The sequence below is a fragment of the Tupaia chinensis genome, unplaced genomic scaffold (genome assembly GCF_000334495.1).
Source record: "Tupaia chinensis unplaced genomic scaffold, TupChi_1.0 Scaffold147369_1, whole genome shotgun sequence".
Lineage (NCBI taxonomy): Eukaryota > Metazoa > Chordata > Mammalia > Scandentia > Tupaiidae > Tupaia > Tupaia belangeri.
The window spans coordinates 1,721,347-1,739,932 of NW_006207220.1; the positions used below are offsets into that span (position 1 = coordinate 1,721,347).

The 18,586-nt window shown below is 42.5% G+C and overlaps 1 long non-coding RNA gene across 1 annotated transcript; it reads right to left on the reverse strand.

Annotated features, from left to right (window-relative positions):
• Window positions 1-1,763: 1,763 nt before the first annotated feature.
• LOC102478898 (uncharacterized) lies at window positions 1,764-16,490 on the reverse strand. The gene is made up of 3 exons (XR_337572.3): window positions 16,477-16,490; window positions 4,081-4,083; window positions 1,764-1,866 (listed from the first exon to the last, which is right to left on the reverse strand). It is a non-coding gene; the product is annotated as an uncharacterized LOC102478898 (long non-coding RNA).
• Window positions 16,491-18,586: the final 2,096 nt, after the last annotated feature.

An 18,586-nucleotide genomic window follows, 5' to 3' on the forward strand; every position in this document is an offset into this window, starting at 1 on the left:
TGACAGCTTCCAAACTTACATATTTCTTTCAACTCTGTTCCCTTAAGTGATTCTGTTCTTAAATAATTCTCCGTAAAATCTAACCATTCACTCCCTTTTTAAATCCTTCATTATCTTCCCAGCTATACTTAGAATAAAGTCCAAACTCCCTAGCTTGCCCTAAAGGTCCCAGATGGTCTGACTCTCCTCCTCTCCAGATTCCCATCCCATCACTCTCCACCACCATCTCTGCTCTCTGCACTCCAAGTACCCTGCTTTTCCTCCAGTTACAAGCACACCTAGGTAGTTCTTGCCTCAGAACTTTTGCCTATGTCATAAGTCTTTGACTCCAATCCACACCTGGCAGGTTGGTTTCTTCTTTTTGGGTGTGGGGGTAGGGAGGATTCAACTTATGTCATCACCAAGTAAGTCTCACTACTATAACTGACATTTTTTTCATTGTCTTTATCACAATTTGAAATTTTATTCTTTTATTTATTTGTGTTCTTACTTATAGTAGTGAATCCTGCTAGGAAAAAAGTTCCATGAAAGCTGAGGGTTGCCCTGCTCTGCTGCCCAGAGTAGCCTCAGCACTTAACTAAGTGCCAGAACTTTGGAAGATATATAATACATTTGAGGTACTTCAGAAAGTTTATGAAAAACTGTAATTGAAGTGTAAATTTATTTTCAGTGGGAAAAAAAAACACATAAAAAATGTTCATGGTTTTCGTACCATACACATTTTCCACAAACTTTTTGAAAATCCTTCCGCGCCCATATTTGCTGAGCAGGTGGATGAAAGGATAGATGTAAGTGGAGATGAGGTGTTCTAATTCCGATCTGTCTAGGCTTCAGAAGAACTAATATCACCTGCGAGAAGACACCCAAACAAGCAGGCAATAATTCTATGCATGGTGGTGTTACATAAGGAATATTCTCTTGTTTTGCTCTGTAGAATGGGACTACCACAGTGTACTGTGAGACTGAATTAGAAAACAAAAAATTCCACAACATGTACCAGATATTACAACTTATGACATGCATATCCAGGAAGTCCCTGGCCACCAGTTGCAATCTTCACCAAACTTAAACTGAAATATAAACAAAATAGGCTTTCTGACCTTTAGTTTGTAATAAAAAATATATATGTGTATATATATTGAATGTTGAGGCAATCACGGTAGAAGATATATTACCTTCCATTGTTTTCTGCACAGATCTGTAGCTATTTCAGAAAAAGAGGCTTGGTTACAAGGTAAATTTCATTTGTTTTGTATAAAGAACAATGTGACATTTTTGACAATGTACTGTAAAATATGCCACATTTTTTAAACAAAGTGAGATATAATAAAAATGAAATATAAGATTCCAGAGAACAGCTAAGATTAGAAAAGAGCTTATAGTTCTTTTAGACTACCCATAACATTTATGAAAAAAAACTTTATACCCTTACATACAAAAATAAATTGAATAAGAAAAAGTATAATTAAATAATTAGTTTACAGCTTATTGTTTAACATTTTTCCTTCAACAGAATATCAGCTCAATGAAGGTAAAGACAAATCTGTCAGGCCCAGCAGATGGTATAGTGATTAGGGCACTGAACACCAACATGGCCAACAGTAGTTTGAATCCGGGCCCCAGCAGCTTGAATCTCACACTGGGTGCATGTTCATGCATGCCCAGAATCCAAGAGGAGAATGGAGGAGAAGGGATTGTGGCATGGCCACCCTGAGGGGTAATTTCTTGCTTTCAGTCTCTCTCTCTCTCTTTGTGTGAGTGTGTGTGTGTGTGTGTGTGTGTGTGTGTGTGTCTGTGTGAAGGAGTTTGTGTTTGGGTCTGTGTTGATGAATTGTTATGTCCGTCGAGCATGGAAAGATTGCACCCCTGCCCAGAATCCAAGAGGAGAATGGAGGAGAAGGGATTGTGGCATGGCCACCCTGAGGGGAAATTTCTTGCTTTCAGTCTCTCTCTCTCTCTTTGTGTGAGTGTGTGTGTGTGTGTGTGTGTGTGTGTGTGTGTCTGTCTGTCTCTCCAGGCAAGGGCACATGACCGATAAAAAAAAAATCTCTCTAAAAAAAAAAAAAAAAAAGACATATCTGTCAATGACTAAAGTACATAGAAAAAGCTAGTGTAAGTGCTCAAATTTTGCTGAATGAATGGAATAATAATGTAATGTAAGCCTTTGGGTTCTCTACAGAGAAGTAACGTTTGTAAAATAAAGTTCGAAATCATTATGAAACTCATTTTAGTATTAGGAAATAGAACTTTAAAGTCCAGGCCTGCCCTTTCATCTACCCATGGACAAAGTTTCCTAGGGTAGGACTGGATTCCATATCTCTGTTTAACCCAACACTTAATAGTGAAGGTAGCTGAGTGCCATGTCCGGACATGGGCCTGGATACTTTCTAGAAAGATGTAGGCTGGGACCAGCAGTTAGCGTAATGGCTAAGTCGCTGGACTCCCACGTAGTCGACCGCAGTTCGCGTCCCGGACCCAGTGGCTTAAAACTCATGTTGGGCGCGTGTGCATGCGTGCCCAAGATCCCGAGAGGAGTGCGGAGGAGAAGGGATTGCAGTGTGGCCATCCCCCCTGGAGGGTGATTTCTCGTTTTCGGTCTCTTTCTGCCTCTCTCTGTCTGTCTGGCGAGCACATGTGCCCTATAGCAAAAACCTCTCAAAAATAAATAAATAAAAAAGAAAGAAAGAAAGATGTGAGCTGGGAATCCTGAGACCCAGAGTGGAAATTATGGGAAAGAAGTCAGGCCATATCTTTGATCTACCAAAGTTGGTCAAGTTGATAAAATTCTGGTTCCCTCCATGCCCTTAAATCTGGGTGACCTTAAACAAATCACTTGTCCTCTTTGAGCTTTAATATCTCCAGCCTCAAAGGGGAATAATATTTTTCAGAGAGCTAAAGCCCCCTCTGACATTGACAACGTGTGGTTTTACAATGTGTCAAACCTAGGAAAGATCTGAAACAAAGCCAAACCCTGCCTTGAACAAAGAATTGTAGGTATTTGCTGTAATGTCGAGACCCTACAACAGGTTTCCCTGGATATGGCCAGCCCAGAGCAGATGCACAAAGTCTGAGGGAAAACAGCAACTTGTATCCCTAATCTGGTGCTACAGTGGTTAAATAGAGAGTCTGGAGTCAGAAAATTCGGATTCAAATCCCATAACTGCCATTTACAACTATGTGACCTTGAGGACAGCTTCAATCTTTTCCTCTGTAAACTAGAAATAAACAGTAGTATCTTCATCACGAGGACGTGATGACGAGGCCGTGACTAGCATGCAGTAGGTGCTCAACCAATATTGGTAGCACAATCACCAGCATCCCCACCGGGTCACAGCGTCCTCATCTTCCTCCCCCGTGCAGCCAGCCTGAAACTTCCTCTACTTTATTACCAGTTCCTCGAGAACTGCGGCAGCCCGAGCACATCATGCCTCTGACATAAATCAAAGGCAGATGATCTCCCTTCACTGACTCGTCCCCGTAAATCAGCACCGTTGCCTGAACAGAGACAGATTCAGATTCCAAACGTGTTCTCCGGTCGTCCTCTCCCGGTGAAAGATGACTTCTCAAACCAGAGTTTAGAGCTCAAAAGAAATGTTAGAGGTGACCCAAGCCAGCCCCTTTAATTTATAGTGAGGAAAACTGAGGCCCAGAGAAGAAATGAGAATTGCCCAGATAAAAACTGAGAATTGCAGACACAAGACTAGGACCGAGAATTCTTGACTCCCAGCCTGTGTGGCTTTTACTCAGTGCAGTAACAGGAACCAGGCTGAGGGAGCAATCAGTCCCTGATATGGGCACACTGGTTCTAGAGAATTTTAAGATATTTATAATAATTGTTGGGGTGGAGGCCAGCAGATGGCATGGTGGTTATATCACTGGACTCCCACATGGCCATTCATGGTTCAAGTCCCATACCCAATAGTTTGAAACTCACACCAGGTACATGTGCATGCATGCCCAAGATCCCAGTGGTACAATGGAGAAGGGATTGCAGTGTGGCCGTCCCCCATGGGGGGTGATTTATTACTTTCTGTCTCTGTCTCTCTGTCTCTCCAGCAAGCACACATGCCCTGTGACAACTATCTCTCAAAAAATAAATAAATAAAAAGATTTAAAATAATAATTGTTAGGGTGTTCAAAAACTCTGCTTTTTACGATCACCATGTGCCTGAAATTGTAAATAATGCCAACAATAAAATATACCTCCCTCTTCTTCAAAAATTTTTTGGTTGGTCTATGAGAGTAGGCACCATACCCTGAGATCTCCACTCCGCTCCGCTCCCTCTACTCCATATCTCCCTGAGACCCAGCTGGTGGCCCAGCTGGGCCTTGCAAACGTCTCATGACCATTCCCTTACTTCATGTAACTGGCTCGTGACCGGGCCTGTTCTGGAGGTATGTGCACCCCTCCCACATTAACAACACAAGATTGGAACATTAAACCCAAAGCACATTCTGCTGCTTCTGTTCACTGATAAGCTAACCTTTTATTGTAACCTTCAAACAATGTTATGTGCAAAGCAGCCTCCTGTCTTGGTGACAGGGAATCTGCACTGATCTTTAATTGATTTATGAATGCTTTATTCTTACCGTATATAACCTGAGCCTGTGTTTGATGACAACACAGATCATTCTCCACCCATCAGTGGAGCATGCTGCCCTGCTAGGTAAGTAATAAACTCATATCTTCTCCTGCTGGACCTCTGGGTGCATTCTTTGGAATCAGCAAACATTACAGGCTAGTCCTCTTAGATTTGGGGCTTTCCTAGAACAGTCTAAGTTCTAAACAATTGCTGAAGTTATTGTTGAATTTTAATGATATAAAATAAGTTTGAAATATAGGCTCAGATCCACACACACATTAACTGGAGAGAAAGTTTGTGAGCATTTGAAGCCACCTGGGCTTGGTTCAAACACAGTTCCTGTCTCCAGCCCTGTTGTACTCCATGTTCCTACACGTGCACAGTAAATCTGAAATGCACAGGAATGGTAAGGGAGAGACAGAATTTAAGATAATTCAACTCTGCCATTCTGTACAATGACTTGAAGTTTCTATTTGGACTCAAAATTGAAATCATTTGAACAGTGCAAAATGCAAAGTATAATATTTTCATTCTGTAAGTGAAAAGTTTAGCATAGATATAAAAAAAATTACTGAGTCTAAATACTGCCTTTAAGAATGAAATGGGTTCTTGTTTTGTTGACTATTATAAAACTACAGAATAAATTAAGAGAATATGATTATGCCTGATAATTAAAGATTATCACTGAAAAAGTTCAGTGGTCTAATAGGGGAGGAAGGAGTATGAAATAATCTCTGACTATCACACATGTTAGGTACACCACTATTTTGATTACACGGTAACATGCAACATGGAACATGTGAAGGTTGGAGGAAGCCCTTCTAACCCACCACTAGGATTTCCTTGCATGTGTAGCAGTCTTCATTATTGTAAAATCCCAGGCCACCCTGGACCCTTTTTCCCATCCCAACACCCCACGCAGCCCAGTGGAGTGGCTTTTCTGAATAAAGGCTGGAGGAGGAAGTGTACACAGCAACGCTCTCTCTTCCCTTTTGAGCACCAGTTGACCTACAGAGAGCATATGCCCACCCTTAGCAGGGTACTATGCAAAGTAAGTTTCTCTAAGACGGGGGCTTGTGCTGGCTGGGAGGAGGTAGCAGGCTTTGGTTTTCTGGTCACTCAAGCTGCAACCTTCAGTGTTAGCCTTCCAATGACAAAGGTGACATTGTACCCTCTGATTTACTTCTTTATCTTATCTCTTAATTGATGCAGAACTCAAGTCAAAGAGCTGCCTTTACTATTGGGTTGTTGGGAAAAGTTACAACATATTTTTGCATAGAAAAACATAGGAAAAATATGTCATGACTTTTCTGAGATCCCAACATATCCACTCATAACCTAACATTTGGGATGATAACCTAACATTTGTGATGATAATAGCAATAGTAGCAAAATAGCAATTTTTTTAATCCATCATGCTTTCAATATTTATTGTATCAGGCTTTGTGATGAATTTAAATCCATTATGTTACTGAATCTTCCTGACATATCACAAGGCAGGTTCTGTTCTTATCTCTACATTTCAGATGAGAAAACTGAGGTTCAGTGATGAATAAACACACCTACCATCACACAGCTTGCAAATGGTAAGAGGGGACTTTGAACTGTGTTGATCTATTCAGGGCTCAAACATTTATCCACCACACTACTCTGCTTAGTAGTGGAAGAAAAATCCACTGATAGGCCCTACTTGTGAGATTTAAATTCAGAATAATGCACTGCTCCCAGGACCATTGGGTCTCCAGGTTTTTGTTCTTTTCTAAGGTTTTTGCCATAGAGTGTGTGCACTCACCGGAGAAAGACAGTAAGACAGAAAGTGAGAAATCATTCCAGGGGGCATGGCCACATTGTAATACCTTCTCTTTATTTCTCCTCCTAAGATTTTAGGCACATGTGTCCAGCATGATTTTCAAGCTACCTGGTCCAGGATTTGAGCTGCAGTTGGCCATGTAGGAGTCCAGCACCATAACCACTTCGCCATCTGCTGGCTCCGGGACCTCCTGCTTTGAAGATGGAAGAATGGCTCATGTTCTCTCACCTCTGGGATCTGCTGATTTGTCTCTCCCCAAGTGAGAAGTACAAGAGATTTAATTTTCAGATGGGCTCCATGCTATGAACATGGAGCATAGCATCCTGGTCACACCTGCTCTGTGGCCCCACCTCTGCCGGTCATCTCGTGTTAAAGTCTTGCCTTGCAACGTGGCTTGGCACTTCCCAGCTCCAAGGCTGCCAGCTACAGCATCTTTGGTCTGAGAGGAGCCTGGGCAACAAGCATTGCTACAAGGTGACAAACTCAGCTCACACCACGCCTTCTTGGCAGGGCTAGCCACCGCTTTTGTGATGCAATTTTAGGAGCTCTAGAATATCCCAATCTGCTCTCTACCCAAAAGAATATCCTTCTTCCACCCCAACTGGCTTATCACAGAGCCTGAATATCCACCATTACAAAGGTATCCCTTTGACCTAGAGTACCACCCTCTATTAAAAAGTAATTCTCTGAGCCTCACTTTCTTTGTGTAGAATGGGAGTATACAAAATACCCACTTCAAAGAATTGATGTGTGAGGCCAGCAGATGGCATAGAATTTAAGTCACTGGACTCCCACATGGGTGACCACAGGTCAAGTCCTGGACCTGGTGGCTTGACATTCACACTGGGTGAGTGTGTGTGCATGCATGCCCAAGATCCTGAGAGGAGATTGGAGAAGAAGGGACTGTGGCATGGTCATACTCTCCCAGGGGGTGATCGATCTCTCTCTCTCTCTCTTGCAAGCACCCATGCCCTAAGGCAAAAACTTCAGGGGGGATAAGAAGGGGGTTGACATGAAACTAAAAGAGCATGTAGTATATATATCAGCATTCCAGGTGCAAAATACACAGCCAGTAAACATTAACAGTGACTTCATTACCATCACCACCACTAAGTTTGGTTATTTCATATATATGATTTCTTTGTTCAAAGGCTTAGAAACAGAACCTAGGATTGATCTGAGAAACTGTCAATATACCTGGGAATGAGGACACATGAATTCTAATAGTGCTTTGGCATTAACTCACTATGTTCTAGAAATATCACAAATATTATCTAGGCTTGTTTAATTGTCCTCATTATCCTTATTATTGTTATTAAGATACCTTTTGTTTTGTAGTGTACTTTAGTTCATAGTGTTTTGGCATTCCTCATCTTATTTAAGCTTCCTAGCGATCCTAGAGGTAGGTGAGACAGATATGGAATCTGAGGCTCCATATTTCTAAGTGACCTACCAAAGCTCTCAGCGCTGGCTAATGGCAGAACCAGTGCTACTTCCAGAAGGCATCACCATCTCTGGTTCAAGAGTGCCAGCATTAAGGTTAGAGAATGTCAGTGCTAGACAAGCTTAGCTGTCTAGTTCAGTGAGGATGACTGCTAAGCTCTCAGGAGCCAATCTCCTGCCCTACACCTACGGCAGGTGTCACTAGTTGACCGTGACCGTGAGTCCATAAATACTTCTCAGCATGGTGCTCCAAGCGGTTCTCAACTCAATCAAGCTGCAAGTGATTTTCAGTGTTTTCTCCTGTCTTGACCAGAGATTGGCAAGCCATAGCCCAGACATATGTTACCAGTCTGTAAGTAGCTATCACCTCCTAGTCTGAGCTTCTCAAACTTTAATATGCCTACAAATGACCTTGGCATCCTGTTAAACTGCAGATTCTCATTCATTAGGTCTAGGTTGTGGCCCAAGATACTGCATTTCTAAAAAGCTCCAAGATGCCACGGCTAATCTGTGTCCAGGGACCACACTTTGGATGGTCAATCCCCAGGTCATGCAGTAGAGATGATTCACCTCTGTGTGTGTGCAAGCCTTGGGCTGCAGCTCACTCCTTAGGAACATCAATCCCATCCCAAGGCTGTCCTGATGCCCATTACCTATTGAGTTCCCTTGAACTGCAAGCACCCATGCCCTAAGGCAAAAACTTCAGGGGGGATAAGAAGGGGGTTGACATGAAACTAAAAGAGCATGTAGTATATATATCAGCATTCCAGGTGCAAAATACACAGCCAGTAAACATTAACAGTGACTTCATTACCATCACCACCACTAAGTTTGGTTATTTCATATATATGATTTCTTTGTTCAAAGGCTTAGAAACAGAACCTAGGATTGATCTGAGAAACTGTCAATATACCTGGGAATGAGGACACATGAATTCTAATAGTGCTTTGGCATTAACTCACTATGTTCTAGAAATATCACAAATATTATCTAGGCTTGTTTAATTGTCCTCATTATCCTTATTATTGTTATTAAGATACCTTTTGTTTTGTAGTGTACTTTAGTTCATAGTGTTTTGGCATTCCTCATCTTATTTAAGCTTCCTAGCGATCCTAGAGGTAGGTGAGACAGATATGGAATCTGAGGCTCCATATTTCTAAGTGACCTACCAAAGCTCTCAGCGCTGGCTAATGGCAGAACCAGTGCTACTTCCAGAAGGCATCACCATCTCTGGTTCAAGAGTGCCAGCATTAAGGTTAGAGAATGTCAGTGCTAGACAAGCTTAGCTGTCTAGTTCAGTGAGGATGACTGCTAAGCTCTCAGGAGCCAATCTCCTGCCCTACACCTACGGCAGGTGTCACTAGTTGACCGTGACCGTGAGTCCATAAATACTTCTCAGCATGGTGCTCCAAGCGGTTCTCAACTCAATCAAGCTGCAAGTGATTTTCAGTGTTTTCTCCTGTCTTGACCAGAGATTGGCAAGCCATAGCCCAGACATATGTTACCAGTCTGTAAGTAGCTATCACCTCCTAGTCTGAGCTTCTCAAACTTTAATATGCCTACAAATGACCTTGGCATCCTGTTAAACTGCAGATTCTCATTCATTAGGTCTAGGTTGTGGCCCAAGATACTGCATTTCTAAAAAGCTCCAAGATGCCACGGCTAATCTGTGTCCAGGGACCACACTTTGGATGGTCAATCCCCAGGTCATGCAGTAGAGATGATTCACCTCTGTGTGTGTGCAAGCCTTGGGCTGCAGCTCACTCCTTAGGAACATCAATCCCATCCCAAGGCTGTCCTGATGCCCATTACCTATTGAGTTCCCTTGAACACTCGTGTATTGGAAAGGAGAGCAGGAGAAAGCACATTGTTTATTCTTCCCCCAGTTCTATATCTGTAGACAGTCAACACCCCCTAACCCTCGGGCCCAGGACTTTCAGGGACATTTGAGTGGTGCAGCAGATAGCACACTAACCTGGGAATTAGAAGATGAATTCTAATCTTGCCTCTATAGATTTCTTTGTGTGATCTTGGCCAACCCCTCCATTTTGTCTGTTTCCTCATTAAAGCCTGTGACTCAGATGTAAGTACAGTCTAAAAGCCTCACAGTACCCACCTTGCCAGCTGGCCCCAAGGTCCCTTCTCTTCCCTGGGAAGTCAGGTGATACAGGTATGCCTGTCTGGGTATATTGGCTAGCCCCCCACTGGGTTTGTGGTGGAAAGTGGCAGATGAGAATAAGAATTTCAGAATATCAGTGCTTAAGAGACCTCAGCACCAGCCAATCCAGCCTGTTCATTGAATATTCTGTTCCTCTTATTTGTTTATTCATCTTTTTAAAAACATACAAAGAAACACCTTTGCCCTGGAGACTCAAAGCAATGCTTAGCAATTAAAAGGTACTTAGAAACTGCAACAAATCTTAGGAACCCTAGTAGCATTTTAATGACCCTACAGTAAACCCTTGTTTAGGAAAAGAATAAAAGACTTTCCACTTCCAACTTAAAAGCATCTTTGCCCCAAGGACACTGTCTTTACTGTGAGAGAACTTACTGATGTGGATTCCATGGGCTGGTGCAGAAAGGGCCAGCTGGAAATCAAAACATCTGGGCTCCAGGCCAGTTCTGACAGCCTGAGGCAAGTCATTTTCTAAAGGTGATTCTCAGCATTCTCATCTGTTAAATGGGGATAACAATAAAAAAAATAGTAAGGTTGTACTGAGTACTGAATGGTTACCAGGCACTCTTAGTTCTATCATGTTTAATCTTCATGTAAGCATCAACCTATATGTACCATTATATAACAAATTTTCAGGTGAGAAAACCATAACTTGAAGTAGTTTAATACCCTGGCGAGACTCTATCACAAGTCAGTCTTCTTGATTACAATCATTTGCTCATGTCTCCCTCATTAAACATTTTCTTGCTCTGAACCCCCTATCCAACTCTAAGATTCAAGTAAGACAGATGTGAAAATCACTTCATCTTCCTAAGTGTTGCATACGTATTACTGCAGTTGTTCTGGTAAAACAATGAATGCGTGCAATTTCAGACACCAGAGTAGTGTCTGGGGGCAGAGGGTGTTCAGGGAAGAATTCATGTTCATCTCACAGAATCTTGGACATAACCATTCTTGATTTCACTTCCCCGTAATCTGATCATGGTACTTCTTTTTTCTTTTTCTTTTTTGTTTTTTTGGGGGGTTTTTTTTGGAGAGGTTTTTTTGTTTTGTTTTTTTTTGTTTGTTTTGTTTTGTTTTAATTAGGCGCATGCACTCACCAGAAAGACAAAGAGAGACAGAGAGACAGAAAGCGAGAAATCACCCCCCAGAGGGGTTGGCCATGCCGCAATCCCTTCTCCTCCATTCTCCTCTCGGGATCTTGGGCACGCATGCACACGCGCCCAGCGTGACTTTAAGCCACCGGGTCCGGGACTCGGACCGCAATTGACTACCTGGGAGTCCAGCAACATAGCCATTATGCTAACTGCTGGTCCCAGGTACTTTTTTTCTGAGGTCCCACCAGTCAAACAGTATATACTTACCATCTCAACACTTGAGGAATATTCCTGGGATCACTCAGAGCAGATTTCACTCCACAATTTTTACCTTTGGTATTTGTTCTTCTCACAGGTGGGTAGTAAGAGGTGGAAAGGAGGGGGCTTTGAAGTCTCCCTCTTGGCAAAGCAAGCTGCCTTTTAATCTAAGTCTCCTGTCTCCTATTCTCTCATTATAGTTATGGATTTGGGCAGCCTCTTGCCATAGTTACACAATCTTCTGATTAAATTCTGCCAGGTAGCCTGCTTGCTTTAAAGAGTGAATAAATAAACTGCTACAATAAACCAAAGGAGAAGACACAAGCCTTGGGTACAGCGAGAATTCTCCGAAAGGCAGTATCACTGGGACCGTATTAAAAGAAGTATGGAGGCCTCAATAAGGGAGAAGAAAGGGATTATTCTATTCTATTGGGACTATAATAAGCTAACGGTAAGTTTAAAAACAAATGAAAGTTGAAAGAATGGAAAATATTTAGTCTAAGAAAAGGCTGTTTGGGAAGGGAAAGCAAACTGAATTTAAATACGTGATATAATACAAAAGAAACTTTATTTTGTACTTCTTTGTGCTCTTGAGTTGGAAAGAGCATGAAATTTCAAGTCAGACCTCAGGGTCTGCCAGGACATCACTCTTTGACCCTGGAAAATTTACCACCTCTCTTGGCCTCAGTTTTGGGGCCTAAAAAGTGGGGATAATGCCACCTACCTCATCCATTACAGGGAGATTTCAATAAATGGAAGTGAAAGGTACTAAATAAGAACATACACTAAGCGCTCGATAACTATTTATCCCTTCTTTATTCACAGAGAATGACAAATAGAGGACAATCGTCCTCTACCATAACCTTGACCAAAGACACCTGGACAGCTCAAGATCTTGTCCCATTCACTTGAGTTCCCTGGCATCCTGGCTGTAATCATTGTGTATCTTTGTGTGTCCATACCAAGGACAAAGATACATTTCAAGCTTAACCATCAGGATTCTCTAACCTAGGAAGGTGGGAAGAACATTCATTCATTCTATCAAAATAAAGAGTAGAGTTTTCTTGTCCCCCGTATCTTGATAGCTCTTGAACTAGAACGAGGGAGACTGATTTGCTGCATACACGTGTATGTGCCTGAAGAGAGGTCCCAACTTGACAATACTACTTCTCTGTCACTTGCTTAACTTTTCCTGTGGCTGTACTTCCTCCCTTCCCTTCCACCTAAGTACACATAAATTCCTCTAGAGTAAAGGAGGACATAGTCATCCAATTTATTTTAAACATGCTCATGCTTTCAAATACATGTGTGCAGTCTAGACCTAACCCACGAGCTCTAGATTTATATCAATAATTCTTGGCTCAGTGTTTTCATTTGGGTGTTTAAGCCGAAAGAAATAAAAGCAAAGACCCTGAGTGTGCCTCCCACAAAGAATCCTTAATTCCACCCTTGAAGAAGTGAGTAATGAATGAAGTGAGTTCCCTCCCAGTTTCCTCCACCTTGATGATGGCACTGTCCTTTGTCCAGCTGTTTAGAGGTAGGATTCATCTTTGATTCTTCATCATCGATCTGTATTCAATCTGTCAGCAAATCCTGTCAGCGCTTCTAAAGTACATTCCAAATCTGCCCATTTTTCAGCAGCTTCCCCATAACATCTTAGAATAAGCTACCATCATCTACTCCTAACCACCACCAGAGCCACTGAGGGGTGTCCCTGCTTCCTCCCATTGCTCATCTAACAGCCAAACAATCTTTGTAAAATATATCCCATCACTTCCCTGCTCAAAACCCTCTCATTTACCCAATGTTTAGCATTTGTGGGTCCCTTGTCTGTGGTGGCAATGTTTGAGCTATTAGTAATAGACAGTAATCAAACTGAACAAAAATCTCTGACCTTGGGGAGCACACGTCCTGCTCAGGGATGCAGACAATAAAAGATAACATAAGGAGTGCAGGGGGTGCAATTTTTATATGAACAGTTAGGAAGTGCCTCCGGAAGATGGCCTCATTCATTCAAGGATCATTTGAGCAAAGAAGGAAGAGAATGAGCTTTGTGAATACCTGGGGAAATTCTTCAGGTGGAGGGTACAGCCAGGGCAAAGGCTTGAGGCAGAAGCATGTCTGGTATGTCCAAGAAACAGCAGGGAGAGGCTATGCTGGCCATGGGGAAGACATTGCCCTTTGTTCTAAGTGAGATGGGAAAATCTTGGACAGAGGTGATTAAAAGATAGATTCAAAGAAGTGGCATGGCCTTTTTTTTATTATTTTTATTTAGATTTTTTTTTTTTTGGCCTTAATTTGCTCATTGAAGAAAGAGAGAGAAAGAGAGGGAAAGTGAGAAATTACCCCCTGGAAGGGGTGACCACACTACAATTCCTTCTCCTCCATTCCTCTCTGGAATTTTGGGACATATGCACACGTGCCTGGCATGATTTTTCAGGCCACTGGGTTTGAGACATGAACAGCAAAGTTGGCCATACTGCATCCAGCCACCTGCTGGTCACATTTTTAAAGGAGCACATTTGGGACCAGGAGATGTCATAATGGCTACGTTGCTGGACTCCCATGTAGTTGACCATGGTTCGAGTCCTGGACCTGGTGTCTTAAAAGTCACATTAGGAGCATGTGCATGCATGTCCAAAATCTGAAGATGAGACTAGAGGAGAAGGGATTGCGGCGTGACCATCCCCCCTGGGGGGTGATTTCTCACTTTCTGCCTCTCTGTCCTTCTCTGTCTCTCTGGTGAGTGGATGCACTCTATAGCAAAATTCTTTCTTAAAAAATGGGGGGTACAGCAGGTGACATGGTGGTTAGGGTGTTGGAATTCCCACATGGCCAACCACAGTCCTGGACCTGGCAGCTTGCTACCTCTGTGTGTGTGTGTGTGTGTGTGTGTGTGTGTGTGTGTGTGTCTTTCTCTGGCAAACTCATGTGAAAATAAATAAATAAATAGATAGACAAATAGAATAATTTTTTTGAAAACTTATTCAAAATAAAAGTGAATAATTCTTTAAAAAAAAAACAAGTAAAGGAGTATACTGGGTGCTCTTGTGAAGAAAGTAGTTGTAGCAAAAAGATCAGGTGAGAGGTCACTACAATAATTCAGACAAGAAGTGATGTGGTTTGAACTAAAGGTGGACAATGGTGAGCAATCAGACTCTAGATATAATTTGAAGGAAGATCCACCAGTTCGCTGACATGGTGGTCGTCTGGGCACTGGGGCATGAAGGAAGACCCCAGGTATTCTGGTTCGAGAAACTGGACAAATAGATTCACCTTTCCCAAAGATGGAGGGGACTATGATGACGCAGATTTGTGAAATGAAAGGACAAGATCAGGAATTTAGTTTGACATACTGAATTTCAGTTACCTTAAAAAGGTGAAGTGGAAGCATTGAGCAAGCTCTTGTGTTACAAGTCTGGAACTCAGGGGAAGGGTTGCTTCACAGGTATAAATTTGGATTATCAAATCTGGATTATCAATATGTACAAGGGATCTTCTAAAAGTTCAAGGAAAATGCAAATTATGGAAAAACTCTGCATGAGCTTCAAAAAAAAAGTTTGCACCAAAATAAACTTGTACTTTAATTTCATTTTCCATGAACTTTGTGAAATACCCCCATAGATGATATTTCAAGAAGTTGAAGGTCAAGGGGCAAGGTGACGACACCCTAAAAGCAATCTTGGATAGAAGAGAGAGGGGTCCATAGACCCTGGAATACTCCAAAGTTAAGATATGTAGGAGAAAAGAAAATTAGAGGGAAAACAAGGTAACTTCCCGTTGCTCTAGAAAACGATTCAAATGCCGTGTCAGCAGGCCTCGTGTGGTTTGATCCCATCTTCCTCTCCAACGTCATCCCCTCCCTTCTCTCCTACTCACTAAACACCAGTCATGCTACACTTCATTTTGGCCTTCAAGTGAGTCGCATTCATTCTGTCTTCAAGACTTTGGATTTATTTGAAAAGATCTTCTTCCAAACTTTACAGCTGAGGTGTCATTGGTGTCTCTCAGTTGTTACATTGCGTCCAGGGAGAGGTATTTGCTACTCTCTCCCTACTCAGTTTACACATTCCTTTGCACTGGCCTGCCATTTATCTGTCTATATTTTTATTCTATTGTATTTACCACTATCATACATGTTATTATCTTGTTTACTTTTCTATCATCTATTTTTTCACCCTTCTACAAAACTGGTGAGGTAAATTTGATGAGAGTAAAGACTCTGGATTAATGTGTGTGCTTTTATTCCCTATGTATTATCCCCCTCTCCTAGGCTGGAGACTATCATCTGGTAAGTGCTCAACATATGTTGAAGGAAAGAATATAAACCCAAGTCTAGAGAGACAGAGAAACCTCCCCAAGGTCATCTGGGGAGTTAATGACCAAGCCATGGCTTGAGCCCATATTTCAAACCCTCTATTCAAGGTTGGTTGACTTGTGTCTCCAGCTGTTGCAGGAGCAGGGGGAGGGGTAGGCTGAATAAAACCTACTGTACTCATTTTTAATAATTAACCAATGTAACCCTCTTTTCCCTGGCCACTCTGTAAGTCCATAACTCTCATCACTTCGGCATGTGAAATCACAGTCTAGCAGTAGGAGAGAAATTTCAAAGACTAATTATATGTATTGATGCTTGGATCAGGGAGAGACCAGAGTCATTTTTAATCTAACTTTTCTTTTCCCTTACAATCTCTTGATCTTGAAAGGTGTTTGGTCAGTGGCCAGGAAAAGAGCAAAACTAATCTACACGTCTACCAGTTGCCTGGGGCCTTTTCTATGTCACTTAGAGAAAGGATTGTTTTTCATTTGTGCATTTATTTGACAAATATATACTGAACTACCTATTCTAGAAGCTGATGATCCAACAGTGACTAAAACATATAAGTTTCTTGCTCACAAATACTTGCTTTCTGGCCAGAGAGACAGATAATAAATAAGTAAACAAATGAATGAACAAGATGATGTCAGACAATGTCGGGGGGCATGAAGGCAGTAAAATAGAGCAATGTGATACAGGATATGCAGCTGTCGGAGGCAGGAGCAGGCTTTTAGGTGAATGCTAGATACCTGGTTCCCACTCTGCTTTCTGACTTCGCATCGAGTCTAGACGGTTTATAGTTCTCTCCCTGGAACAGTGTCCAGTGCTTCCTCATAGAAATCCCTGGGACCCCTTTGCCCAACCCGACTCCATTTCACAGGTCAAAAACCAAACTGAGGCCTCTCTCCTGTGTGTGACCAGTATGTCCCCAACTCCATTTAATGCCAAATCCCATTGCTTAGGGCGAGGACTGAGGCTACATATCCGACCTTGTGTGGCCCCATTGAGATATTGACTCACTCGTTACACACCTAACTGAACTTGAGGTTACTCAGCCAAATGCCTCTGGCAGCGCACTTGGCTGTAGCCCAGACAGGCTAGGAGAATGGGAGGAGGCATTGACATCTCTGCTGAATCACACTTACTCCCGCCCTCTGTCTGCCTGGCCCACAGAAGAGGAGTTGAAGTACGCTGGGAATGGGCTCCAGGGAGAATAAGCACAAGGAACAGTGTTCGGTCCTGAAGCAGCTCAGGCAAGCTTGATTCAGAGTTCTTCGCACCTTTCTCTGACAACTCTTTGGAGGAGGCTTATTATCTTTGAATGTGGATTTGAGTATTATACAAATCTGAGTTTGAACCTCAGCCCTGTCACTAATCTGCTGTGTGACCTCAGAGAAGTCACTTAACTTTAAACCTCAGCTATCCAAGGGGAACACACGTACCTACCTGTAAAGTCTTCAGTGAGCGTGGAATAAAATACTAAAGCACTTACAGAGTCAGGGTACATATATCACTAAGAGCTTAGACTTTATTTATATTTTTTTAGAGGTTTTTGCCTCAGAGCGCATGTTTTGACCAGAAAGAGACAGAGACACAATGAGAGAGGAAGTGAAAAATTACTCCCCAGGGGGATGGCCACGCCACAATCCCTTCTCCTCCTGAGATCTTGGGCATGCACGCACACACGCTTGGTGTGATTTTGAAGCCACCAGGTCTGAGACTCAAACCTCCACCAGTCATGTGGGAGTCCAGCGACACAACCACTGCGCCACCTGCTGGTCCAAGAGCTTCGACTTTTGAAGCTGGAAGAAATATCAGAGCTCACACCTTTGCTAAACAAATGGGAAATTGAGGCCAGAGACAGCAAGGGATTTATTTAGATTAGCCACTGGGAGAGTCAGAGAGCCTGATTTTTACATGCCAGGCTGCCTTCCTGAGGTTTTACCAAAAAAGGTGGAGAAGGCCCGCATTATAGCAGTGTGGCTTTAGAAAGGCAATGGCATTCCTCTGTCCCAAGTTTTTCATCTCATGTAAAAATCACTAGCGATTTAGGGGAATACTTGACCCAAGGCTGAAGTCTGACTGAACATGCTCTGTAAATTCAAGCCGCCCACACCAATCTCTGCTGAAAACCATCAGGGTCACTCTGACTACTGTTGAGCCAGAAGTTCATGTTCTGCAGGCTCAGGGCTAACTGCACAGTGAGCTGGATTCCATCTATAGCTGAAGGTTTATTTAAAAAATCCAATACTACCAGGGTTTAGCTTGAGATTTCTGAGATACCGAGTGCCAGCTTCCTTGGGCTGTTGTTGTCCCTCAGCCTTCACATTGGCTCTGACTCATTTTCTAACTTTTAGTATTTGTATGGGTGCCTCTTCTAGCTATGTTCACACTCAGAACACTCGCTAGGGAATCAGCCTTAGAGAAAGATGTTGAAAAGATAGTGAGTCACAGGGGCAGATGATGCTGCTGGTGGTAATGACAGTAGCAGTAGCAGAGGCAGCTGCTAACAGCAAGTGACAGTTTTGCTTTAATAGGTCCAGCACTTGCACTAAACATTGCCTCTTTAAATCCTCACCAAAACCTAAATATATACATTGTTAAAAATCCCCATTTTGCAGATGAAGAACTTGAGGCCCAGGCTGGTTAAAGCAACTTATTCAAGGCTATACAGCTATTAAGTGGCATGCCTGGGATTCGAGTTCATTAAGCCTAAATCCAGATCTCAGATTAATAGTCACTTTACATATCTGGAGGGATCTCTGAGAACTAATTAAGCCAAGCTCATCACCATAGAAATGACAACTGAGTCCCAGAAAAGGGCAAACCATTCATTCATTCACCTACCAAATACCTACCGAGCACCCACGGTGTTCCAGGCACTACATTGGTGGCCTGGGC